Source organism: Eublepharis macularius, chromosome 6 (genome assembly GCF_028583425.1).
Source record: "Eublepharis macularius isolate TG4126 chromosome 6, MPM_Emac_v1.0, whole genome shotgun sequence".
Lineage (NCBI taxonomy): Eukaryota > Metazoa > Chordata > Lepidosauria > Squamata > Eublepharidae > Eublepharis > Eublepharis macularius.
The window spans coordinates 10,870,241-10,894,101 of record NC_072795.1 but is presented as its reverse complement, the minus strand read 5'-3'; positions in this window follow the sequence as shown (position 1 = coordinate 10,894,101).

Sequence of the window (23,861 nt, the reverse complement as noted above, 5' to 3'; positions counted from 1 at the left end):
ACAAAATTACCAGCCCATGTGAGCACAAATTTCTGCAGATAATTGAGAAAAAAGACCCCAGAAATCTTAGTCTCTTGCCATTGGGATGGGAAGAGTCAGAGAGAGATGTTGGGGAAAGCAGAGAATGACACACCATGTGTTGCAGAGGGAAACCCACAGAAACACCCAAATGAAGCTACAGAATGCTGTTGTGTAACTGTTTTTGGGGGGTGGGTGGGTGGATCAGTTTAGTTCTGTTGGGCTTCCCCATTAATGAGCTTGTATTTGGAAGCATGCCTTGGCTATGGCATCCTTGCCCTGTGTGTATGTGCTGGGGTATCTTTATGGGGGGAGTGGCCATAATATGACACCCTGGACTCCAATCTTTATGAAACCTGGGGAGTCTTTAGAGTCTGGAGTAGATAATCCTGAAAATTTGGTGAAATTTAGGCAAAAAAATGTGCCCCCCCCCCACCAGATAGCCCTGAATTGAGTTTTCTATAAGAAACAATGGCTGAATAGTAGGTCCTGCCGGGCCCTGGTTTCAGCAGACAGAGCATTCCACCAAGTAGGAGCAAGGACCAAAAGGCCCTGGCTCTATTCGAGGCTAGGTGGGCCTCTTTGGGGCCAGGGACCACCAACAGCTGTTTTTCTCCTGATCGGAGTGTCCTCCGGGGAATATATGGGGAGAGACGGTCCTGTAGATACACTGGTCCCAGTCTGCACAGAGCCTTATAGGTCAATACCGAACAGAACTAGAGAATCAATTTGGTATTTGGGGATTACAGTATTTTTTCTCCAGTTCAGTTTTACCAACTGGAATTGACTGATTTTTTAAAAATTTGCGCACCTGTAGCCTAAACTCAAAGGAGAGTTGATTGCTCTCTGCATTGTTCATTTTAATGAATCACCCCTTGTGACTTTCTGATGGTGCATTGTCTAACACAGTGGATCAAAACCTTTAATCCAGTACTGCTCACCAAGCATGCAACATTATCACTAAATAACTTAAAAGTAACATTTTTTTAATTAAAAAAATTAGGATATAAACACTGTGCTCCAGAAAAGGCAAATTTATTGATATAATTTCAGGTGGGTAGCCATGTTGGTCTGTAGTAGAAGAGCAAGATTCAGGTCCAATAGTACCTTAAATTCCAAGTAGATTTCCAGAGTATGAGCTTTTGAGGCTCAGAGGTCTGATTCTTGAAAGCTGATACCCTGGAAATCTAGCTGCTTTTTAAGGTGCTACTGGATCTGAATCTTGCTCTTTTTTGATATAGGTATCTAGGTCAGTCAGCTTTATCTGCACCTCTCTCAATTCAGGAACTTCTTCCTAGCAGGGGGCAATTTTCCTTTTTAAAGATGATTCAGCCAATAATGCTGTCATTCATATATTTAAAAATGATCGCTCTGGAAAACCCCCGTTTATCCACAGACATTCTTTAGTTCTTAAAATCAAATCTGGGACGTTCAGGGTTCCAAAAGTAAGTAAAATTTTTTGTGATTGCGACTTACTGTTGAGGTGTTCAACCAACTCCAAATCAATATCATGGTATTTTAATTGGAGGATCTCTTTAAGGTGTATTTTCGCCAAATGCTTGGTTCTCCAACTTATCCATCTCCCTCTATAAGGGCAGATTGTCAGGCACACCTTATTTGATTGTAGGACCAATTGTTGGGTATTCTTCTTATACATAGTCTCTCCACTTGAACTCAAATGCTCCCCCAGAGGCTTTAGACTCTTATCACAAGCCTGTTGCAGGCTTGGTCATTCCACGGGAGCATTCCCCCACTGGGCCTGTTGCAGCTTATCTAGCTTCGATGACAGCAGTCTTATTTCCGAGGTAAGGCCATTAACCTTCCTTTCCATACTTCCCATTTTCTTAAAGAGGTGTTCAACTGTACTGGCAATTAAGTTAAGAAGGGAGAATTGAACAGATGGAGATGCCTCTTCATTTAAATCATTCAATAGCTGGCTTTGCTGTATCAAATCAAATCAAATTTATTATTACGGTCCTAGATCAGCAAAAGAATTACAGGAATGATCAATGTTACAGAGATAAACTAGAGAATTCCGATTAAAAGATACCTCAGTAACATAATAGATTACATTGCCTTAAAATATTTAAAATGTTTAAAAATGCTTAAAATTTAAATTTCAGCATATCATAAAACCCAGGTACCATAAAACCATAATATAAAACTGTCTTTAGTTGGTAGTAAACGAACTCCTGTTCTTTATTGCCAGCCAACCAAACTTAGCAACCTTATGTGTTATGTCCTGGGATCTATCCGAGAGCATTTTTGAGAGTAGAAAAGCTCTTTGTCTACCTGGATGGGCAGAAAGTATAGGCCTTATATAAACTTCTCGAAGTTGCATATGTATTTTGCAGTCGAAGATGACATGTTCTAGCGATTCTATTTTCCCATCACCACAGGGACACAGGCGTTCTTCCAGTGGCGTTCTTTTGTATCTGCCTTCCAGTACAGCTGATGGGAGAGCGTCCCAACGCATTAACGTAAAGGTTCTCCTGTGTACGGCTTTGCTGTATCTTTAAGGATCCTGCCCCTGTTGAGGGCTCAGCGTCTTCTACGTTCCCCTTATCAGATAAACATATTGAGTGCCCTTCGTGGGTATCTCTTCCCAGAGGAGAGAAACAGTTAGATGTTTAAATAGCAAATTCAGAATGAGCCAGCTCAGGTCTGTTTCCAAGGGGAAAGAAGTCTCCCATCTTCATCTGTTTACTAATAGGCAGGAGGGGTGACTCCCATGTATCTCTTGGCCGCTTGCCCGAGGCCATTAAGACCAGGAATTCTTTAGAACACTGAGTAACACCCTCCAGATACAGATGTTACTTAGAATGCCTTAAAAGACCTTTAAAGTCCAGCAGTCAAGCTGACAATAAATTCAGAGTTCACACACAGCTGCTCTGTCAGCTATCCAAGTAGAGCTCCCCGGAACATGCAGTCAGACATATATCCAGGAGACTCAGATAAAATTAAAACAGTAAAATAGTAAAATAAAAATATACTGAGATAAAAGACACGGAGCTCCAGATTACGCGTCTGGTCTGGTCGCCATCTTTCCCCCCCTTCATTATAATAATTTTATTAAAGGAGGAATTTTAGTTTACCTTTTAGAAGATCATAACCCTTGTGTTACTTACTTTAAGCGTTGCAAAATTTCTAGCAGAAGTTTATAAAGTTAAATCCAAGCATATAGCTGCACCTGATTGCTGAATGTTTATTAATTTTATTATTAACAGCTACTAATTGCTTGTTTATGCTTATGCTTCTGCCTATCCATGTCTCTGATTGTAGACTATTATTATTTCTAATGCCAATAAAGGTAATTGATTTGACTTGATATAGGTATCTAGGTATACTTTTTGTAAAAGAGCTGGAAGTACAAGAGTTGTTGACACAAACTCAGCGGCACACATGAGTTCCTGTATTAAAGAAAATAAGCAGCCTCAACAAAAGGACTGAGTAGATGCTGAGATCTCTGGCTTCTATTGCGCTGCGGGACCTTGATGCATAGGAAAGTGCCCTTTGCCAAGGCCTGGGGATCTTGTAGGATGCCCTGTGCTTGGTAGAGGGCAAGGTAGTGCTGACAGACCCTACGGCACAGTTGGCACTACACACATCAGCATCTCATGAGGTCATTGTGCAAATCTTCAGGCGCCATTTGGGGCACTGCTGCAGCAACCTGGACAGACACAGAGACCTCCTGACAACTTGAACTGGAGGAGGAGGAGGGGGAGAATGAGAACAAGGAGTGCATGAGCAGTAGAGAGAGTGCATGAATGGATGAGCCAGCGCCAGGCTCTTGTGGCCCTTCCTTATATGCCATGGGTAATGCCAATCCCCATATTGAGTCAGGAAGGAGTTTTCATCCAGGCAAGATTGGCCAGGAATCCTGGAGGTTGTTTGCCTTCCTCTGGGTCGCTGGGAGCAGGGGGAGGGAGAGCTGTGAATTTCCTGCATTGGGCAGGGAGTTGGACTTGATGACCCTTGGCATTTCTTCCAGCTCAATGTTTCTAGCTGTGCAGTTCTAAGAAGAGTTCCTCAGCGGGCAAAATGGACAATGATTTCAATGGGCTTAGACTGGAGTACCTCTTCTTAGGATTGCACTATAATAAAGAGTCCAGTAGCACCTTTAAGACTAACCAACTTTACTGTAGCATAAGCTTTTGAGAATCACAGTTCTCTTCTTCAGATGCCTCTGAAGATGAGAACTGTGATTCTCGAAAGCTTATGCTACAGTAAAGTTAGTTAATCTTAAAGGTGCTACTGGACTCTTTACTATTTTGCTACTACAGACTAACACGGCTAACTCCTCTGGAACTTATGATTGCACTGTTATGTTTCTATTGAAGGGGGATGGAAAGATGAGGAGGGCAGTAAGGACAGGTTGGGGAGGATAGCTACTGTAAAAATGTCTGTACTCCCCAAAGTATAATTTCTAATTTCTATATTCCCATGGCAGTTTGCCTGGAAATAATAGGAGCTTGGCAAAAAATAAATTTCCCAGTTGATGTTGAAAGACACTCCCACTAGAATGTCTTCAGTTCTTTACCAGAGAACTCTCCATGGTGGAATGGGAGGATCCCAATATAAAATGTTATTTTCAGGCTGTCAAGTTACATGCCACGATGAGATGATTTACTCCTAAGAGGAATTTTAAAGCTATTGATGGTTTAGTAAGAAGAAAGCTATGTGTTGTAGTCTGTTATCCTCACAATACAGTTGGGGAGCAGGGGCTGAGAGAAGTGGCTTACCCAAGGCCAGCTGCTGAGCTCATGGCAGTAGTGGGAGTCGAACCAGCAGAGTACTGATTTACAGCCTGATGACTTAACCACTGTGCTACAGCAGGATAAGCAATATTTGTTTATAGATAGTTGATGTCTTTTAATAAATACTAGCAACAAAGCCTGTTGTGGAAAAAAATACAACAGGAACTAGAAAACTGATATGGCAAGTCCCTTCTGCGGGGCCTTGGGAGGGCGGCACCACCGTGCCAGGCCTCTCCACCACCTCCATGGCCTGCATCAGGCTGCTGCCCAATTTGGTTCGAGTCAGGCAGCTGTGGAGGCTGGGAGCAGCATGGGAGTGGGGTCAAGCACCCTGATGTGCTCCTGCACCTGGCAGCCACCCTGTTGGGCCACATTGGAGCCAAATTGGGCTGCTGCAGAGGCGGGGAGTGCTGCCGGGGGTGGGGGTGGCAAGTGCCCTGGCATGCTCCTGCGCTGTGCGAACTGGGCCCTGATTGGACCACTGTGGAGCATGTGAGCACTGTCTGCTCCACATCAGCTTGATCTGGCCCGAATCATGTGGAACGTGGCTTGCCTTAAGACATGCAGTGTCTCAAGGATGAAGGAATAAGAAGATTGCCAAATAAGACTGGGCGATAAGATTGCCCAATGTTGTCGAAGCAATGGGATATAAGGTCTTAAGCTTTTATATCGGTTAATTCTATGCACTTTAAGCTGTGACTTATTCAGCATAAATTATGTTTGGGCTATATAGGACACTGAGTCACCTTTTTAGTAAAAGATTAGGAAATGTCTCTAATTGCTGGCACCACAACTTACAGGACATTTCTCTCAAGCATATGCTTTGGATGTGTCCAGTTATTTGGTCTTATGGGGAGGAACTCACACATTACTCATATTCATTTTGTATTACAATACTCATTGATTTTTGAAGATGTTAATGTCCCTCTAAACTATTTACCTGTCTCCTGGTCTATTTACCTATCTCGATGGTCAATAAAAATGGACCCTCTGTGCCCTTAGAGTAGCTAAAAAAACTTATATTACAGCACTGGAAAGACAAATGCCCACCTCCTGTAATTGAGTGGGTTGAGGACCTTATAACTTTATCAACATTTGAATGTATGGCATACAGATGGAGATTGAGTACGGAATAATTTTTAGATATTTAGAGACCTTTCATAGAAGCTTACACGCAGACTTGCCGCCATTGCTGTTACATTTTGTTGCTGTTGTTTATCTGTTCTGTATAAAAGTAATTAAAAAAAAAACTAAAGTCCCCATGATGGATCCAGACACATAACCTGAGGACTTTATAATCAGGCATCTATGCCAATCATGAAAGAAGAAGAGCAGACCACCAACAGCAAGTCATGGTTCCTACATGCTCAGAGACTCCAGAAGATGCAGGAAAACATGACTTTGTAAATTAACCACAACGAAAAGAGTCATCTCCTCAAAATATGGACCGTTAAGGACAAGAATACTCCAGGAAGCACTGAATTTTGAGAACAGCAAGAGAGAGTGGGGGAGGTGGGAATCAGTCTGTTCAATTTGCGAAGAGCTTATAGATATCTGGAGGGGAAGATCTGGATGTGTCCAGGGAAATTTCTAAACCATTTATCCTCCCACTGATTCTTCACAGACACGCCCCGTCCCCCAACTTGTGTTGATATATTAATCAGCCCCGTGTTAGGAAATCATTAAAGAATTGCTAAGAATAGCAAATCTTGTTCATGCTGCACAACGGGATCAACAATGAAATCTGCTGCCTAGGAATGTGGTGGATTCCCCCTCATTGGCGGCTGAACGAATCCTCGTCTGGGATGCTTTAGGCTGTTCCTGCATTGGGCGGGGGATTTGACTAGATGATCCAAAAGGCCCCTTCCAACTCTATGATTCTAATTTTTGCTCACCTTGGATATCTTGATGAATCACCATGAGAAGCAGTACCCACTGCAGAGTGCTGCTGGTAGTGTCTGTTCCAGCAATAATGAGGTCAGAAATACACTGAGCCAAGTTCTCCTCATCATACGTTGAAGTGGGGTTATTCTTGCTCTGTTATAGACAACGGGGAAAAAAACCCAAAGTCCTCTACAATGATTTTTATTCCCAATATACCACCCCAAATATTCCCAATATACCATCCCAATATACCGCCCATCAAAAACCATGGCACTGCCCATAGGCACCCATACAATGGAAAAGGCCAAGTGTCCCCTGCCATCCAGCATGGCCCTGCCTAAATCCCCAGTGGAGCACAGGATGCCAACTACAGCCATAGCCAATCACCCCATCCCCAGTGGCAGCTCTGTGGCTAACATGTCTCATTTCAGAATCCTAATAAGTAACTATTCTCCCAAGATTCAACCCAAATAAAAGACTATGTAGTGATGGGTGAGCAGGGGTAGGAATCCAATTGCCCCAGCTTGGAAGTTCACACTTGCCTTTCCTTGCTCCCCTAGCCACCCCAACAATGCTGGTGTGTGCATACGAGGTGACCCAATACCCAGGCCCATCAGGCAACGTGCCCCATGTCATGCACTGGTAATTATTTGGTTGGTTCTAATAAATGATATGATGTGGATTCTGTTCTGGGTTTTTTTCTTTCAGACCAGCACAGCTGACAACTTCTTTAGTCATTTAACCAATCTTATATCAGTTCTTTCTTTTTTTTTTAAGCAATAGACCCCTGTATTACAATTCCATAGAACAGATCTTACTATTAATTCTAAGTATACATATTTAAAAGCTGTTCCATGATGGCGAGCCAGGAGGAGATGGAGGTCAGCGATGGGGAGGGGCAGGCCCCAGAATTGCACTTGCAGAGGGGGGGGGGAGATGGAGACGAGGTGGCTGTGGGCATGGGACACAGAATGAGGGGCTGCTCTTGGTTCTCCTCCCCAGGCCCCTTCGCCCTGATGTTGTCTGCTGGTGGTGTGGTGTTGCACTTTCTGACCCCTCTCAAAAGCTTATATCCTGAAAATCTTGCTGGTCTCTAAGTGTTAGCATCAGACCCCTCCTCTTGCTGAGGGGCAGTTTATAGACAGAAAACCATAAACACCCTTCCTCAAATATCTCCTCAAATATCTTAAGCACAAGACACTGCCTGGCCTAAAATGAAACTAGATGGATGCCAGCCAGGTAAGAGCCTGGGAGAATATTTTAGAATGTAAGTCAAAGCAGCTGACTGACTAATGGCCCCCTCCATGCCCCGGAGAGATGCTTAATTTAGGACAGTGGTTCTCCCAAGAAGCTCTTGACTAATCTCGTCAATGCCTGGCCTCACTTCCCCTCACCCATTTACATAATTAAGCTATTCACCAAGCTTGGTAGCTTTTCCCATAAGGTACTCACCGGGTCATCAAGCACCATTTACACCTATAGTCCACCTCAGGTAAACCCATGCAGCCTCTCCCAACTCATTATCCACCTCCAGAAAACCCATCAAGTTATTCTTTTGGGGGGAAATATATCAGCTTGCCCCAGGGAGCATTTTGCCCTATATCTGGAGTCCCTAGCTACCAGTATATGTGTGTACATGTGTGTGTGTGTATTCTGGGACTCATATATGCGCCCCCAAATCCATTTGGGCCTTCTCCTCTTCTCTCTGTGAAACATTGGTCATTTTGTTTTCTCCCTCTCCTCCCTGATTTCCTCCTAGTTAGCCTTGGGTATCATAATTATCCTCTGAGAGGAAGGCAAACATAGCACACTCACGGCAGGTAACTGGAACTGGCCTTTCAGTAGCTATCATCTTCTTCCAAACAAGAAGTCTGCTTATGACTGTCGTACAAAATAGATTTTCCTCTGGAATCTACCTTCTGTGAGGAACCCTTCTCCCCCCAAAAATCTGATCTAATGTGTCCTACAAGCAGAAGTGGTAACATAACAAGGGAAGAGCTCTTTGGCACTCACCCTTAGACTCACACCAAAAGATTGTGCCTCTGGAGAGGAAGTCTTTAAATTTAAATAGCCCATGGCCCCTGCCTGACAATAGCAGAGGGTATGGTAGCTGTGGCAGAATGGGGCCTTTCCTCCCACTGGTAGACCCCGCTCTGCCTACCCCTTCCTTTCTGCCTCTGGCCAGGCACTTGAAGGGGCTGTCTTCCTTCCCTGTCTCCAGGTTTTTGCTGCCATCACTGTCCTTGTATGGGGTCCTAGTTAGGTGGGACAGCGTCCTAACCCGCCTCCTCTGCTAGTGGGCCCAAGCGGTTGGGGAACTATGTGGAACAGAAGAGCTCCCCTCCGTCATCAATTCTAAAACTCATTTATTGAACTGCTAACTATACACAGGTAAATAAACAGTGAACAGAAGGACTAATAAAACCTACACAGAAGACCCTACTCTATCTCCCTCATGCCCTAATGAGATGTTGTGTAGGGCAGGCCCAATCCTTTGTTACCTGGGGTTACACTAGATCTACGTCTCCCCTCAGAGCCATCTCTCCCTCCACTCTCCAGCCACCAACTGTCAACTTCCAACTCCCACTGACTCGCTCTCCCTCCAATCACATTCCACTCCAGAACTCACCCCTCCCCTCTGCAGCCCATAGAAAGGTAACTCCAGAAACCACAAGGGCGTTTCTCCGCAGTAGCAATGACTCTGAAACAGAGAGGCCCTCCTCAATTAGCCACATTACACACCGGGAGAGCCGAGGAGAAAACCTCTCCCTTGCAAGCTAAGCCCAAAGCACCAGTTTCCTCTCAACTCCTATTCACACACACAGCAAGTCTCCATCAACTATTACCCAGGTAGCTTAATCTAAGTAACATTCCTGAAGAATTTAAAGACCATGTAAAGAACAGATGTTCATTACTAAGTTTAATTGGTCGTGCACTGGAAGAACTGTGGGCTGAAACTAGAGATGTTATCAAAGAATATGAAAAGACTCTTCCTGTAGCCAAAAGAAAGAAGCCTGGGTGGATAACTAATGAAACTCTTAAAATTGCTAAAGATAGACAAGAAGCAAGGTGACAGAAATAGAATCAGAATTCTAAATTCAGCTTTTTAGTCACTTGCCTGCAGCAACAAAGAGATCTATTATAATAACCAGCAGAAAGAAATAGAAGAGAAAAACAAAAACGGAAGAAGAAGAGATCTATTCCACAAAATCTAGGAAATCAAAGGGAATCAGGGTTTTTTTTCTGCCACCGGAAAAGGAGCTCTTTAATCCCCACTCTTCAGATGGTATTGCAGGGGCGGGGCGGCGGGGCTTCCCCTGGCCATCTGAACAGAAGGGATTAAAAGAGCTCCTTTCTGGCTTGTGATGCCAAGAGAGATGCCCAACAGGTGCAAGTGCACATTTCACAGGACATGCGTATAGCATACCGTGCGCACGTCTACGGGCTCTACGTGCCCGTATTTATAATGACCCTGCAAACCTGCAGTTTCTGCTGGCAGTTCCACAGCCATCGCATGGCCTGGACATACTGGAATTGTCCTCCACTCGCTCGCTCGCTCTCTAGCTCTTTCCCCGGTGTCTCCCCTCTAGTTCTGTTTTGCTTAGAAGACCATGACTGGGTCATGCAGGGGGGAATAAAGCTGCATTTTCTCCTACACCTTGTTTTGTTTTCTCTAATTGGGCCGGGGGGGGGGGATTGAATAGGAGGCAGGACTCTACTCAAGCTGAGTGGATTTAAATGGCTTCTTTTTTACTAGAGGGGATTGAAACCATAGAGAGAGAATGTGGGGGAGGGAAAGAGGGGATGGACATAAACAGAAGTTGCAGATAGATTGGGAAGGCGGTTTACTTCTTGCATGCATGCTAAATTGGAGCCTTTGGGTTGCCAACTGTTCAGAAAAAAGCCTGTGCATTTTGCAGAAGTCTGACCTGCAAAAACGTTGCAGAGACCTTCCATTTCCAGTGCCAGTTGCTAATGTCTTTAGATTAAATTGCTTTTGAAGGCTAAGGAGCTGTTAAAGGAAATGGTAACCTTGATACTCCTTCTTTATACTCTGAAACTAAGTTTAGCATAGACAGTCATTGCTGCACTGGTCTCGAAGATGGAAGAATCCCCAGTAATAACTTGTATTGGTCTAGCATTGTTTAGATGAGCAGTTTTTGTGTAACACAGAAAACATCTATCCAGCTTTATATGCCCAAATGTCTATCCAGCTTTATATGCCCAAATGTGGAAATAACAGATGAAAATAGTCTCTGTACTTATATGTTTAGGCTGTGCCATAAATCTCTCACTTCTGCTGATTATCATTGCTGATTATTGTCACAATTTTATTTGTACTTGGCTTAACACGTTTGGCACAAGTTTTGATTTTAATTTATTTCTTGTCTGAAATAACATCCACAAGGACTTACATTCCTCTCCACTCATAAGGTATGCTTTCTGGGTTCCCAGCTAATTGTGCTTTCATTATATTGGCTGTTTTATGTTTAAGTTTGATTTAAGGTTGTCAGCTCCAAGTTGGGAACTTCATGAAGATTTGGGGGAGGGGTTTTTGAAGCCTAGAGAGGGTGGCACCTGGGGAGAGAAGGGACCTCTGTGGGGTATAATGCCATAGAGTCTATGCTCCAAAGTAGCCATTTTTTCCAGGGGAACTGATCTCTGCGGCTTGTTGATAAATTGTAATACCAGGATATTTCAGATACCAACTGGAGTTTGGCAACCCTTTGCCTAGTAACTTTCTAGGGCTGTGCCCCCATGCAGCTTGTTCTCCTTTGTGCACCGAAGTCCTGCAGGTCGTGGCTTCCCCCTTCTTTGATCTGCCTGATCTTCTTGTCTGGTTAGTGGCTCACGATTAGGTGGGCAGTTCCACTTTACTGGTGTACTGAAGACCTCTGTTTACTTGTTCTGTATTTGTCAGTTCAGCTTGAGCTAAGATTCACCCTCAAGGGGTCTAGTTTTCTCTGGGGCTTATATACATTTTTCATTACTTGGCTTCACATGTTTTCCCATAAACTGGGAGAGGAATAAGCCGCAAATGTGGGAAATGTTCAATATAAAAGTGTTACTATCCTCCCTAAAATCCCTGCACAAGGTACATAAGTTTAACCCATAAATATTGAATTCCTGATTGTAACAACAGAATTCCATGATTAGATAAAATGAATAAGAGTAATAAACATATTTTCAAGAGAAAAACGTTTTGTTTTGCCTAAATACTGAAGAATGTTTAGCCCTGTCTGGCAAAGCAATTGAGGCACAGGATGGAGGAACTGTACACCAAACCTGACTCCTCAAAGTCAGAACAGTCTTTTGGGACCACTGCTATAGGTTCCTTTTAGCCATCATGGCTAGTAACCAGTTTTTAAGGCAAGAGATGTGTAGAGGTAGTTTGCCATTGCCTGCCTCAGTGAAACAACCCTGGAGGGTTCACCTACTTAGCTTTCAAGATCTAAGATCAGGCTAGCCTGGGTTGTCCTGGTCTGGGCTCAGGCGGTATACTGGCCCAGTTAATTCTTACACTAAAATAACTGTGAATAGATCTTTCATCCACACACTTTTATAATAATTTTTAAAGTCCCTAATATCTTCTAGAAGTTGCCACTTCATGTGGCAGTGAACTCCATATATTACAGATGGACTACATATATTACAAATGCATTCTTTAATATCCAGAGTTAGTCTGTAGTTGCAAAATTGTAAAAAGTCCAGTAGCACCTTTAAGACTAACCAACTTTATTGAGGCATAAGCTTTTGAGAACTGCATGCATAAATGAGTGTCATCAACATATTGATGGCACCCAATGCCAATACCTTAGACAATCTAATTTAAAAGTATTTTAATCAAAAGGATTCTGGTTTTGGAAAAGGCATGCTCAGAACTTGCAAATTTTTGCACACAAAGTAGGTTTCTGGCTCACAACGCTGCACCACTTAGAGGGAACATTGCTGCCAGGTAAGGGGTGGGAAGGCAAGCGGGCCCGAATTGTGGAAGCGCTCTTGGGGATGGCTGCACCCTGTGTGATTATATCACTTCCAGGAAGTGACATCACTGTGTGTTCCTGGGAGCATGCACGCACACATATGGAACCACTGAGTTCCACCACCTCTTTTCCCAGAAAAAAAGCCCTGGCTCAAACCATGGCTTGGGATGTTGGAAGATCAACATGAAAATACAGAATACGATGAAGACAAAATAAAGGAGAAATGGAAACAATGCACTGAAGAAATACACAGTAGAGATGGAAGCATGACAGATTCTTTCAAGTCAAGTCAAGCAAGCCTTTATTGGCATATATAAAATATAAAATTTTAAATACAGAGACTCCATACAAAATGAAATTAAAATACAGATAGGAGCAGGGGACAGATTCTTTCAAAAAAGAATCTTTTGCTGAAGAACCAGAAATCAAAGAAAATGAAGTGAAAGCTGCACTCAAAGAAATAGAAACAAATCATCAGGGGTAGATGCTATACCAATAGAGCTATTTCAAGCTGCAGAAACTGAGTCTGTCAAAATCATAACAAGAATATGTCAAAACAATGGCCTACAGATTAGAAATGCTCAGTCTACATTCCAGTTCCAAAAAAAGGAGATGCCAAAGTGCAGCAACTATTGGACCATCACATTAATTTCCCACACAAAGCGATGTTCAAAATTCTACAACAGACTCTTGCAGTATGTGAAACAAGCTGGATTCAAAAAATGAATTTACACTAGCGGTCACACTGCAAATTTACAATGGCTAATGGAGCATACCACGGAGGTACAGAAGAAAATCAGCCTGTTTTATAGACTACCGCAAAGCTTTTGACTGCAAAGCTTTGAATGGTGTTAAAAATGGGTGTGTCACAACATCTGATTGTTTTGATGAGCAACCTGTACTCTAGAAAAGAGGCTACTGGTAGGACAGGATATAGTGAAACAGAATGGTTTTCAATAGGCAAACTACTCCGGCAAGGATGTATATTATCTACAAATCTGTTCAACCTTTATGCAGAACATTAGATTTAGAAGAAGTTGGACTGAAAATTGGGGGAAAGAACATTAACATTAACAATTTGAGATATGCAGATGACACCACGTTACTAGCAGAAAATAGTGAAGACTTGAAATGACTCCTGATGAAGGTTAAAGGAGAAACTGCCAAAGCAGAATTACAACTGAAAATCAAGGAGGCAAAAGGAATTACATAATTTTAAGGTTGACAATAAAGAAATTGGAAGGGTTAAAGATTTTCTATTCCTTGTCTCAATCATCAACCAAAAGGGAGACTGCAACCAAGAAATCAGAAGGAGACTGAATGTTGGGATGGCAGTCATGAAGGAACTGGAAAAAAATCCTCAAGGATAAGAATGTGTCCCTGGGGACCAAGATCAAGATAATCCACAGTATGATATTCTCCATTACTATGTATGGATGTGAATGTTGGACAGTGAAGAAAACTGACAGGAAGAAGACGGATTCATTTGAAATTTGGTGATGAAGGGGAGGGGATGGATACCATAGATGGCCAAGAAGACAATTAAATGGACTCTATATTAGATCAAGCCTGAATTCTCCCTAGAATCTAAAATGACAAAACTGAGACTATCATACTTTGGCCTCATCAGAAGACAAGATTCTCTGGAAAAGTCAGTAATGGTAGGAAAATTTGAAGGCAGTAGGAAAAGAGGAAGGCCCAATGTGAAATAGCTCACTAAAGGAAGCCACAGTTTGCACGACCTCAGAAGGCTGTCACTGATAGGACCTTTTGGAGGGCGTTCGTTCATAGGGTTGCTGTGAGTTGGAAGAGACTTGATGGCTCATAACACACACCCATCCCAAATCCTGGAGGTGGTTCTGGAGATGTTGGTCTTCCATCCTGAGAAGGAATCTAATAATGATTGAGATGAACTACATTCACAAAGTGGATACTTACTTTCTCCATTTGAAGTATATAGTAATCGATGAAATCTCTTGGATCGTGCTCTGCCAGTTGCCTTCTGTGCTTTTCTGTCTCCCTTGCTGCCTGTGAAAGCACAAAATCTACGGCTCTAAATATCTTCCTGTAGGGCCATTTGATATGTTTCATGATTCCCGGGAACACTTCATACAGCTGTAGGAAAAACAAATGCAAATCCTGCACATCAGTGAACAGACTGAACATCATGGTCTAGATTAAATTCAAGGGCAAGTACATTAACTCTCAGTGAATTAACTATTGTTCATGGGTCCAAATCTAGATGTGTGGATGGTGTCCTAATGATGCACCCTCCTCCTCCATTGGCAGCTGGTTTTCTGCCCTCCAAAGGGAATCGCAGGGATATTGGAGAAGCCTTGCTTTGCAGTGTTTCAAGGTCAGCTTTTACCTTAGTTTTCTGTCTCTTCTACTTCTCTCTCTCTCTCTCTCCTCACCTTATTAAGTTTTTTTGGGAGGAAAGCCCTTCTCTCTCAAGCTGTGCTGTTTACATGTAAGCTGAGCCAATGGCTGAGAGAAACTCAACTAATGAAGACCTTGGCTCAGCATCAGAGCATTAAGGAGTCCTGCGAACAAAATGACTGGCCACATCAGTATGATAAACCACCCAGTACTTGCCTCCATTTCTGAGATGTACCATTATATAATTTTGTTGCCAGGTGATTGGCACAGCCAAAGTGTACTGGACAGGACCAACAATAAACTGAATTCAGTGCAGGACCACTGTCGTCATCACAGGACAACCGAATTTGTCAAACTCCACCACCCAAACTGTGTGGGGGAATCACCCAAACTGTGATTCCCTAAGCCCGCCACCAGGGCACGGAAATTTGCTCAGCAGTTTCCTCAGGGAGGATGGAAAAGGTAGCCCGAGATCTGGCCTCTGGAGCCACAGCAGACATCGAGAGGGCCTCAAAGATCGTGCTCAATTTAGGTTACAGATAGCAAAGGCTGCACAATCCTTGCATGGACAGCAGGGGGAAGCAAAGCCATCTGGCTGACCATGGCAGGAAGAAGAACCTCTCAACTCACAGCTTTGCCTAGTATGTGCATGCAATACATTTCAGGTGGCCGGAATTTTCTGCTTGAAACAGAGAATTATCAGATAGGAAGGAGGAGGAAATTGTCTTACGAAGGAAAAGAGGCAGCATATGCTTGGCTGAGACACTGATTTCATCAGGACGACCTTTACCGCTTAAATATCAAATCAATCAGAGTGCTGGAATTCTTGGATTCCCCCAATGAATGAGAAACCCCAAAAGGGTCTAAGAAATGCTTCTCTGGAGGCAAGAGATCTGATTCATTTTCTTTTCCAGATTTTTATTGTGCACAAGGTCAAGGAGGAATGGAGCTTGTTTCAGGTTAGTGCCTGGTGCAGAGGACTCAAAACATGAGCAGAGTTACTTAAGAGCTGCTGCAGATTGCAAGAGTGAAGTCACCCTGTGCAGGATTCCCAAGGCATCAGTGTGCACCATGTGGGTTTTCGATGGCCACTTCCCTCGCTGCCCAAGCCTCCATCACGTGGGAAAGTGAACTTCTCAGTGATGTTCCAGCCGTAAGTAAAACACATGAATTTGTAGGGGAATGAATTTGTAGACGAGAGACAGCAGCCACCTTTATGGCAGACAACAGCCTGGACTCGATGAAGTTTGCAACTAGAATTATGGCCTCTGCGGTCATGGTACAACAAACTTTGTGGCAAAAATGCTTATCAGTAGACACTGCTTCCAAAACCAGCCTCACCATATACACCTTCTCAGAGACAAGCTCTTGTGGATACTCGATTATCCTGTGTGAGAGAATTATCAACACCCAGAGCAAGCTGTAGATAATTGCACTGGACTGGTTTGAGCTGGTTGCTTTGAATTTTGTTTAATTACATTTCATCCTTCCTGACTCTCCTGCATTTTATGGAGACTTGACCCTTCATATTACAAAGCATCCTATTAAACAGAGCTTCTGCTTGAATTATTGAAGGTTTACTATTCGAGTTATGTATAACCTCATACCCTGACATTTTGTGGTTGGCTCCACCTCCCAAGGCAGCCATTTTGTGGTTGGCTTTTCCTCTTGTGGCAGCCATTTTGTGCTTGTGCCCACCACACTGTGTCAGAATTCCAAAGGTGCCTGCAGGATCAGAAGGTTGGGGACCCCTGTTTGAGGCCATGGATACTTCTGCTGCAATAATTTTATTATTCTTTGACATGCCAGCAGACTGTATATTTTTGCAGGTAGTGATTTTCACAGCGACCCTGTCTGTGTATAGGTTTTGAAGGAAAAATCCATAGTGGAAAGCTTGTAAACGGGGATTACCACGTATTCAGTGGAACTGATAGGCTATTCTGACAGACTGCTTCATTTGAAATTCTTCAGTTAAGAGAAGCACTTCCAATTTGGGGACATTGAATCAGATCTTACGTCCCCCCTGAGGTTCTTTAATGAACATACGGTTGCTGCAATAGGATTTTCTCAGAACATGTAGCATCCATGTACATCCATACTTCCTTGCTGTGACAGGGCAACATGGGATGTCACAACTGCCTCAGGCAGTTCACTACTTGGCTTGGCTTTTCTTGAATCTTTTCTTGAATCATATTCTCAAATTCAACTCCCTCCCTCCCACCAATATTATCCCAAACATTTCCTGCGTCATTTCTTAAGGATACTTTCATCAGAGACTCCTCAGCTGCTGTTAACTTTTTCCCAGGAGTTTTTTAATAGCCACTCAGCCACCTTTTTGTTATAAAGTGTTAGGAACTTGGTTCTTTTTGCATTCAGGTGAAATCCTGTCTCTTTTTGTATAGCTTTGGCTTGTCCCAGAAAGTTCCCTGGTACCTAACAAATCTGAGCTGTGGCTCAGTTATGATGTTAGGTTGGTAGCCATGTTGATCTGCAGTAGAACAGCAGGGTTTGAGTCCAGTAGCACCTTAAAGACCAAAACAATTTTCAGTGTAAGTTTTCAGGAGTCAGAGCTCCCTTCTGTTCTCTGAAGTTGTCTTCTTGTAAACCTGGAGAGCTGCTGCCAGCCTGAGTAGACAATACTGACCTTGCGGGACCAGTGTTCTGACTGAGCAAAGGCAGTTTTATTTATAAGCTCTTCCTCTCAGCACTACCCCAACCATGCATTGACACCCCCCAAACTCTGCCCAAGACAACAGGAAAGCAAAAAACTACTTACAATATGAAAGAAGGTACCTCCAAATTTGAGGCTATATTCAGCAGCGTCCATCAGCTGGAGAAATTCCTCATCCTCAACAGAATACCGGTGTCCAAAAACCAGAGCGCATACTACATTAGAGACTGAATTAATGATGTGTATTGAAGGGTCAATTGGCTGCCCTGCAAACAAAGGCATATGCAAACATTGACAATTATTTTACCTCTCCTGTTAATACAAAGGGTCAGATTCTTAAATAGGGAAATGTTGAACGCAAGATGGCCTCTCTTGATTTCCCCCCTCCTACTTGGGGTCAGATATGTAATCAAGAGATTTGCACAGCAAATGAAATGGGAGCTCTGTTTAGGAATAAAGTTCATACGAACCTTGTTGCTTTAGAAAAGAACTAGAAAGGTGTTATTGTAGAGGAACTCCAGACTGGAAAGGAAAGATAGCATTAGCATTCTACAAATCTTTCTAGGATGGAGAGAGACGGTACAGAGTACACCTTGACTTTAAAGTGGTTAGACAAAGAAAGAAGGCAGAGAGAGCAGGGTCAGTTGGAAGAAAGGAAGTTCTCTTAGAATAGCAATCTTGCTAAATAAAGGGACAGCAGCAGAGCAGACAACAGGAAGATGCTCAGACTCTTGACCTATTCATCTTTCTAGCTCTACTGCCTAGTAGACATGGGCATGAATCGAAATACGAATCAAATTTCGTTATGAATCTGGCCGATTCGTGTTTCCTGAAACACGTTTTGTGAGGCTGCGGTTTTCACGAAATTCACAACTTTTTAGCCCAGTTCATTCAATATGTGAATGATTCATGATGCCAGACAGGCTGGTGCCAATCCATTGATTCCCTAGGCAACATAGGCCCGGAATGTCTGCAGACCTTTTGTCATTGGAAAACCCAGGCTTAGCTCACATAACCTTGATAGGCAGCTCTCCTTGCCAACTGGAGAGCTTCTATTCTGCCCTATACAATGAGGAGCAGGAGGGTTAATCCCCTAGGCAGCTGAGGAGATGGGCCTTCTGTAGCCATGGGAACACCAATCTCATCCCTCCAAACCCTGTTAGGCAGGTCTGTCTGCCAACCACAGACCTCCTGTTCTGTTCTTTGTGAGCAATTGTTCTATAAGGCTCCTCTCTCTGTCTCGTGCTTTTAGTTCCAGTAGACACAGAGAGAGGGAGGATCTGTTGCTGGGATTTGGAGTGAGAGAGAGAGGAGTTGGGAGCTTTGGGCTGGATTTGCTGCTGCTTCAAAAGAAACTGAAAAGCCTCTTTCTTATTTTCCTCATTTGTCCCTGCTGGGAAGATCTTTGAGTGAGGGTACCTTTTTTCCTCCACCCCACCCCACCCTAGGCTCAGGCCTTTGCCTGGCTCTGGGGTCTAGCTTGACTGAGGCCTCTCTTATTTTTTCTTTGCTTGTCTTTGTTTCTTCTTAATTCTTTCTCTGCTCTTTTGAGGGCTCACAATCTTGTTGTTGCCTTTTTTATTTTGTGCACCTCTCCCACCTGTCTGTATCGTGGTTTTAGGGCCCTTCCCCCAAGCCCAGTCTCAGGGCCACTGTCTGGCTCTGGGGCCCAGCTTTGTCGGTTCTGGTAATGTTTTGCAATCTTGGCCAAACTGGGAGGGTGGGTGGAAGAGAGCCCGCTGAAGTCTCCCTGTGAGTTTGACATCTTTGGGTATGAAGGGGGCTGTTGAAGTGCCCCAGGTTCTGACGATTCACAAATCTAACAAATCATATCATGAAATGGGACAATTTCATGGCAGTTCATGTTACATGATTTGTGGAATGTGACGAAACACGAAACTCTTATTTCAATTTTTTTCCTGTTTCATGCCCATCTCTACTGCCTAGTCTGAAGTCCTGTTGTGTGCTAGTATTTCTTTCCAATAAGATAAAGTTTTACTTCTGTTTCATGTGGTTCCTTTATCACTAAACCAAATAGCTACCAAAGTTCGATGCTTTCTGTAAGAGGGAGCAGCTTAGTATTAATTGCTAAGAAAAAAAATGGTAGTGGTTTTTAGAAAGAGATCTAAGAAATACAAATGGACTCTAGGTGGATATCTCATAGAACAATGTTAACTCTCTTATTTATTTCAGCATACATTTTAATGAACAACTCAATTGGAGTTGATTAAACTTAGTTTCATAAACTATTCAGGAGATCTTGAGTTTTTTCTATTTAAAAGGTGATCAGTTAATAGATCGTGCCCTTAAAATTAATTTAGGGAAAGCACTTCCTCAGCTGTATTCTGGGGAATGGGTTTTTTTTTTTGTAGTTTAACAGCAAGATTTGAGTCCAGTGGCACCTTACAGACAAACCAGATTTTCAGTGTAAACTTTTGAGAATCAGACACCTTATCGTATTGCCCACTGGATGATTTCCCCAAGAGGGATTTTTTTGTCTTTTTAACTTTCTCTTTGTATTGGTCTTATTATATTGGTTGGTCATCACAGAATATAATTATTGATCTCCTGTCTGATATATACAATTTTTTTTAGATCGCATTATTTGCAATTGTATTAAAGAAAATTCAAGCAAGGTATGAGGGAAACTGGAAGGCCCCAAAAACTGTTTTTATTTTAATGGAAGTAATGCTGCTGAATATTATGGATATATGAACAATGATTCCTGCATTTTATTAATGTGTTTAACTGCAACCAAGAAATCAGAAGGAAAGTGAGACTTGGAAGGGCCATCATGGAGGGACTAGAAAGGATAAGGATGTGTTGCTGGGGACAAAGATCAAGATAATTCACATAACGATATTCCCCATTGTTGTTGTTGTTGTTAAAATGCAAGTTATGAATTCAGAGAATCTGCTACACCTATTATTGCAATGCCATAGTGGTATTTTTGTGCTGAAAGCTTTAAAAAATTGCAAAAGCCATGGTGGCCTGGGAAGGGACGGTTAGCCACTTCCAGTGCAAATTTGTAATGACTACAGCAATTTAGATATGGTTCATAAACAGTTGTAAATGCTGTTTCAAATTGCTGTCCCCAGATTGCTTTACACAAAGTCAGGGCAGCAACAGATCACAAATGGGTTAAAATAGAAAGAGGCCTTAGGGAGCAGTCCTAAAGTCAATCTACATGGAAATATAGGCCATTATATTTAATGAGGCTTACTCCCAGGAAAAATTTGTGTAGGATCATAGTGTTACTGTATAAAAAATGTATCATGGAAGGGGTTTTCTGTAACAGGGATCTTTAAGGAAGAAGTGCCAACTGCCAACATATTTTTGGCAATTGTTGTTGTCCCATAGTCCTGCTTCTGGATAGAGTCAGCAGTGCTACCTGGGTAAAATGTGTTTTTTCATTTGGACACACAAGAATCAGTGTAAGAATCCATTAAGCTGCCTTGTGACTTAAGCAAATTGGGCATGCTGACTAGTCAGGTGTCGTTTCCATGCTATTCACCTTCTTCTGGAATGGGGCACAACGTCACAAAAAAACCGCAGAAGATAGCGTCTTCTCACGCAAGTTTTGCGCGATGTCGTGCGAGAAGACGCTATCTTCTACATTTTTTTTGCGACGTTACGCCCTGTTCTGGAAGAAGGTGAGTAGTGTGGAAACGACCAGGGTATCTGAACATGGAAAACCTCGCAAAGAGTTGTTGTATTGCAGGAAAAAGAAACAGCCCTGAGATACCTTAAAAGTAATAGTTTGGAGCATGTGGAAAATACGGTGCTAAAATATTTTACACATACAAGAAGAAATAGTTAAGGAGACAACCCACACAAAAGATTTCAGTAGAATGCCAGCACAATCCCAGGAAAACATACCCTTTGCACGTGCAAAAGTCTCAACAAGCTGTTGGGCCTCCTCTTGTACTTGGTTCTCCACACCTTTCTTCCCCAGCCCCAGCTTCCGCAGGGTAACTAGCCCAAACTTCCTCTGCTGCTTCCAGGTGTGACCATTTGAGAATACGATACCTGAGGCCATGAAGGATCAATAAAAATATTCATGTTAACCATGTCAGTCTAGAAGCTGTGGAATTGGCTGTAGTTCATGTCTCGGCATTCAAGAGCTCTTCAAGAGCATGGACATAGGGAGCAAAGAATGGTGAGAAGTGTCAGAATGCCAATTGGCAGCTGAGCTGAGAACTGGCATTGTGAACCTTCAGTTGTTATTGTCCCATAGTCCTGTTCTGGACAGAGTCTGTGATGGCACTAACACCACAGCAGTGAAGAAGAAATTACAGCTGAATAAACTTCAGTTTTTCACCAAGTTTCCCATTCTCCTGGGGGAGGGGATAGAACACTGACTTGACCTCTTTCCCATGTTATCGTCTCCTCAAACAAATATAGCGGCAGGAAAGCGGCTTCCCCAAGCCTGCCTCCACCCAACTTGCAGCTTACTGTCCCAATTAAAGCCACTGTTAATAAGCTATCAAAAATGGCCACAGCAGTCTCCAACTATAATGGCATCATCACAATGCAACCAAAATGGCTGCCCGACTGTGCAACTAAAATGGCTGCAACCCAAAACAAAGATGGCCGACGAGCCTACTAAATTGGCCCAAAGTACCCGCTGCTTCAACGGATGCTCACAATTAATATGGTTCCCGACTAACTGTCACAGCCAAGGCCCATAAATAAACTTATCTGAGGCACACAGTGAGAAGTTCTTGGGCGGGGGTGGTGGTGGTCAGGATGCCAACACTCAGCTGAGTTGGAAATTCAAATATGGCAGGAAATTTCAGAGGAGGGCTAAGAACACGGACTCTCAGCCTCTCTATGGAGACCAGATCTTTGTGTCTGGTGGAGAAACTCTCACCCCCTGCCAGGTCTCCCTGCCACCGCCTGGGTGGCAAGTGAAACATTCTGGGGAAAATGGGGCAGGGATGATCAATGCTGCCTGCAACACCATAACATCACTTCCTGTCATGACTGGAAGTACCATCATAGACTCGTGCAATGATCTAGCATTAGCCCCAATCTCTATCATTAAACCGTAGAATTTTGGGTGAATATTAGGACCTCACCCACTATGTGATAATGTCACCTTCGGGTCACACTGGAAATGTTATCACTGCATTGCTGATGATGTCTTGACTTTGGCAGCTACCTGCCCTGACAATTTCCTGCCGGTTGCCAGCCTCATGTTGGCAACCCTAATTTGGGCTGTACAACATCACTCACTTGAGCACATGCAACCAGCAGGCTGTATGTTGTGCATCTGTGATCTAGACTCTCTTTTATGATGTTAGTCCCATATATAAACATTTTATTCACAAAACTAGGTAGACATCTTTCGACTGCACTCGTATCCTTTTCTCATAACAGCTGTACAGTGCTTGCCTCACTGTGTATTTATTTCCCCATCCTCATGGTTTCTGCCCCTTCCTCTTTTGCATGCAATCCCTACCATCTCCATTTAAAAGGACCAGAGAGTAGGTGATGCAGAGGACCTCTCAGTTTCTGGAGAGTTGCTGCCAATCAGAGCAGACAATACTGACGTAGATAGAATAGTATTCTGACTCAGTAAACAGCAGCTTCACTCATATTCACAGTAGAAAAAAAAGCAAGAGTCCAGTAACACCTATAAGACTAACAAAATTTGTATGAGCTTTCGTGAGCCACAGTGAGTCATGAAAGCTCACACCCTACCACAAATAGGTCCTACTGGACTCTTGCTCTTTTCTACTGCTACAGACAGACTAACAGACTAACACGGCTATCTGTCTTGACATGTTCACAGAACAGCTACTTGTACCTTTTCAGGCCTGCAGCAAGTTTTCTTCCATTCAACACCTCCTCAAAATCCATATTTTCCCAAGACCTTTCCCGGGTCACAAAAGTATCATCTTCCCTTTATCTGCCAGCTTCACTTTAAAGCTAATGCAACCACGCACGTAGCAATCGTGGTGCCATCTAACCTAGAGGATAAATGCTGGTCAGTTTCTGTTCTGAAAGGTGTAGCCTCCTACATCCCTGAGCAGAAGGCGCACAGTTTCTCGACAGTCCCATCCCCTGCTGCAGTGTGGTGTGAGCCTTGAAAATATCACACTGCCAGGATCTCAGGAGCTGCACAGAGGAACAGCTGTGAGAGTCAGAGGGCTGGAGGGAGGA